The 4,340-nt window shown below is 35.8% G+C and overlaps 1 pseudogene; it reads left to right on the forward strand.

The window, feature by feature from the left end:
* Positions 1–204: 204 nt before the first annotated feature.
* On the forward strand, positions 205–3,367 carry LOC141632389 (high mobility group B protein 7-like; annotated as a pseudogene).
* Positions 3,368–4,340: the final 973 nt, after the last annotated feature.

Raw genomic sequence — 4,340 nt, forward strand, 5'->3', positions numbered from 1 at the left:
CGCGGTTGTTCCCACAACGGGTTTTCCGCGTCACCAAAATTCTCTCGTGTCACACTTTTTCTTTCGTTGCTCTCTGTCTTTACTTATCAATTTCGTTATACGCTCAAAACCATAGACGATCACTTTGACCTCACACCTTAATATATAATCGGTAAAATTTACCCAAAACAGTATCGCTCTGATGCGTGATGTCGATCGCCAGTAATGACGTCTGATGATATATTGGAGATAAATAAAAATGAGAAGACGCAACTTCAAGTTTGAGCAGTGAGAGAATTGAGCAGTTAATAGATCCTACCACCAGTTGTACCCAGTTGTATATTCTATAACTCGAGCTATATAATAAAGTTTTCGAGCTTTGTTTTAAAGAAGTTGAGTTATACCATAAAATTTCTGAACTCACTCACTTAAACATAAAAAAAATTAACTTTAAGAAAGCTCAACAAAATTACACATAAGCTCGATAAGATATACCTTGGTTGTATGATGTTATTGTACCACTGGAGGTATAATATTATTTGTGAGAATTGAGTGGGTGAGGTTATTTTAAGGAAATAAATAAATGAGAAAAGGGGGATTGTTTATTGGATTTTGGTTATTTAATAGTATTTAATATTCTAACTTATCTAAAGAATCATTTTTAATTTGAATGGTTTCTTTGCTAATTTATAAGAGATCATTTATTTGTCATTAATGGTTTATTTCATAAAAGAAACCATCTCCATAGTTACACGGTTATTTGTCAATGGTTTCTTTTCCATTTATTCTAGTAGTGAGTGAGTAATTAAAGGGTACTTATTATATAAGTATGCAAACAAAAAACAACCCATAATAACAAGACAATATACAAGTGCCATTCTCATAATCACTTACATGCCAGAAACCGAAAAGCATAAAATTTAATATGTAAAAGGAATTTAATATGACAGTAATATTTGAACAATGAGTAAAACGATTGTTGTCACATACATGAAACTATTTGGAACATTTAACCTTTAAAAAGTAATTCTCCTGTTTGAACAAGGGCAGGAATGCAAAATTAAACCCAAACATTGCATGCATTGAAACATCTGAACATGATGACGAACAAAAAAGACCCATTGGCAAAATCAAGTGGATAAGCATATAATATAATCATCTATTCATGATGATAGTAAACCAAGCGGAAGAACATTCACCGAAAATTGATAAACATATCAAATAAAAAACAGTGAATCAATAATGTATCTTTAATGGGTAAATTAATCAAAACTATAGTTACTCTGATACCAAATGAAAGATATACTTTATGATTTCGATAATGAAATTAGTCCCAAGAATCAATATAAACTTGAATTAATTCAACCCTAATACAATCGATAGACGGAATAAATGACTAACCTTGATCCATGTCTTACAGACGCACTCAATACAATAAGAAGTATAAGACGATTGATTCTCCTCCTTAACCCTTTTCTTTACTGTTTCTTGATGATGGAGAAGAAACTGCATTTTCACTGTTCACTTTCAATGTACGTATATTTTGTGTTTTGTCAGATGTCTCATCTCTTTTGATTTCCAAAAATATATATAATGGGTCACGTATCTTTTCGCACAATCAAACCCGATCGTACCTCTTCGTGAGAGACGACTTATATTAGGGTAAGCTGGGAGGGAATAATAATTCCCGAACTTTAATTACATTTAATCGAGATCGATCCATCACGGTGTCGTCTTTTATATTAAAGTCTCTTAATATTTAATATAAACTTAACTTGTATTTAAACCCGAAATACATAGGCCACTCGAATATGATTGTAAAACGGTCTTATAAGAGACCTTCTTGTCGATTATGTGGCCTAGGGTTTGTTACTTTGTTATTTCTTATTAGTTAAGTTATTATCTCAGTTCTTGTGATAATGTGATCTAATTTGTAATGATCGTAGTGGTGTGAATGGATAGCTGCTATATTCTACTCGATTTCAAATGCTTACCTCCTTCTAATGTGAAGCATGTATTCCCTACATCCAACTCATTTGTTTACCTTTGGTTAAAATACCACTCACAAACAATAGAAAAAGTAAACAAGTGATTTTCCTGGAGGGGGTATATGTTTGCCTGAGTTTATGTATGGTCCGCTATTTATGGTAACACCCGCAACTGCAATGTTTTGTTTGAGGCATTCATTGTTGTCGTTTGTTTGTTGAGTGGAGCTTGCTTACTTGTCATTTTACTTGATTATGTTGATAGTCTCGTATACTTGGCTACTTTGTGCTTAACTGCTTATATTTCTAATAATTAATTTAGTTACCGTCATAGTTAGTGTGTAATAGGCGAAGATTTAGCTTTTAGCATTACTTATCTTAGTTTCTTGCATTGTTTTTGCTAAACTCTATTCAAAAATAAAAAAACAGACTAGCATACAATTGCTCTCTGTAGACATAACCCTTCAAGTGCAGCGACTTATCGTGTACTTGCGAGATTTATAACCAACAGTACTGATCTTAGTTTAATTTAAATGTAATTGGTCCATTTTTTTTTGTATCTGATTATGATTGGTGGGTGTGCATTTCATAGTTATTGATTTACGATGTTTCTTCGCATAAATATTGTAGCTTTTGTGTTCATAATAGTAATTCTTGTCCGCATAAAGAAAATGATTGATTGCGTACTAAATGTGACAATGAGGAATGCAAGAGCAGTGTGGCAGCGCTTATCGACATGCACGACTGCAGCCTTGAAGCTAAGGTCAAGATGAGCCTAGGTGTGTCCTGCATTTATGCTTAACAATACTAACAAGTAGCTTGTATTACTGTTTATGTTGTACGACGTCAGTTGAGTTCGTTGATGTTCTTAACATTTGGTTATCTGTGACTCTAGATGCAACTGTTGTCGAGAAACAAGCTGAGGTCAAGAAGAAGCCAACTGCTGCTGCACCTGATGCATCATTTGAAGATGCTACCGAAACAAAGTCGAAGAAGAGAAAGCAGACAAAAGTAAAGGATCCTAACATGCTGAAGCACCCTCTCATTGCTTACCTCCTTTTCTTGTAATTATCGACGACTGTTACATTTAGTTCTATTCTCTATCTATTTGCCTGAGACGTGTTTTTGATCATCATATTGTAATTGGTAACTGTAGGGAGGATTTCAGGAAGACGTCAAGGAAGAGCATCCTAATTTCGAGGGTATTACGGAGCTTGCTAAGGATGCTGGAGCTAAGTGGATGGCCATGACTGATGAGGTTTCTTCTCATCCTGACCGATGCAACCTTTGCAGTTTCTGTATATATTAATTTAATTGATTTCCGATGCTGGATGTAATTATTGCAATTTAATGTGCAGGAAAAGAAGCCCTATATGGACAGAGCAGCACAATTGAAGATCTAGAGCCATGGAGTAGTGTAATGCTCAGAAAGAATAAGAGATATGCAGATAGTTTCAGCTTGCCTATGAATATGATACGGCTTTTTTACTGAACTAAACCCTGTATATTCAGTGTCTCACCTAAATTATTTGTTGTTCATTGATTAGGAATCTACAGATGTGGAAGCTGAGGAATTGTGTGATGAAGATGCATAGGTCTTTGGACAGGGAACCTTAAGAATGTCGAATTAAAAGTATTTTCGGATTATCAGGAGTTGTAAATTTTGGCTCTTAACTTTGGGTAGCAGAATTTAGCAGTAGTTATAGTTGTTGTCTCGACACTCGGCTTATGAAACTCTTTGGAAGCATCTTATTAGTATAAATTCCTTGCTTGGCTATATCTTGTTGGACGCTCACCAATCTCCATATCAGAAAAAAAAAATATAGTGTTGGATACAAGTTATGACAATTCGATGGCTTCTTTATTTAATTTCTTCGCCTCCAACGTATGTCCTATTGATCTTGCTTAGTCTATATTTTCGGTCATATTTATCTTCAGTAAATTCTTCGCTATTATTTTTGACAATTTTACATGGATTTCTATGATACCTGTGAGTGTTTTCGGGCATTCGCTGCCGGTCCCAAGCCCGGATAAAGGAGGAGGGTTGCGGTAGGTCTGTGGCAGCCAGCATAAAAACTTAGTCACATTTTATGGACATGAATCGGAATTTGAACATCGTTGGGCGTCTCCTCAGAAGCGACGCGCTGCACTTCCTAGACCCGGGTGCAGTGAAAAGTATGTGAGGGTTGCTAGGTCGTCGCCCGGAAGCGACGCACCATCTTTACATCTGGGGGTGGTGTGAAATAGGCAAGGGTGCGCTACATCTTCTAGACCCGGGTGTAGTGAAAAATATGCAAGGGTTGTTAGGTCGTCGCCCAAAAGCGGCGCGCCACCTCGAAGTATGGGTGTGGTGTCAAATAGGTTTGGATCTAGGAA

Source organism: Silene latifolia, chromosome Y, assembly GCF_048544455.1.
Source record: "Silene latifolia isolate original U9 population chromosome Y, ASM4854445v1, whole genome shotgun sequence".
NCBI classification, from domain to species: domain Eukaryota; kingdom Viridiplantae; phylum Streptophyta; class Magnoliopsida; order Caryophyllales; family Caryophyllaceae; genus Silene; species Silene latifolia.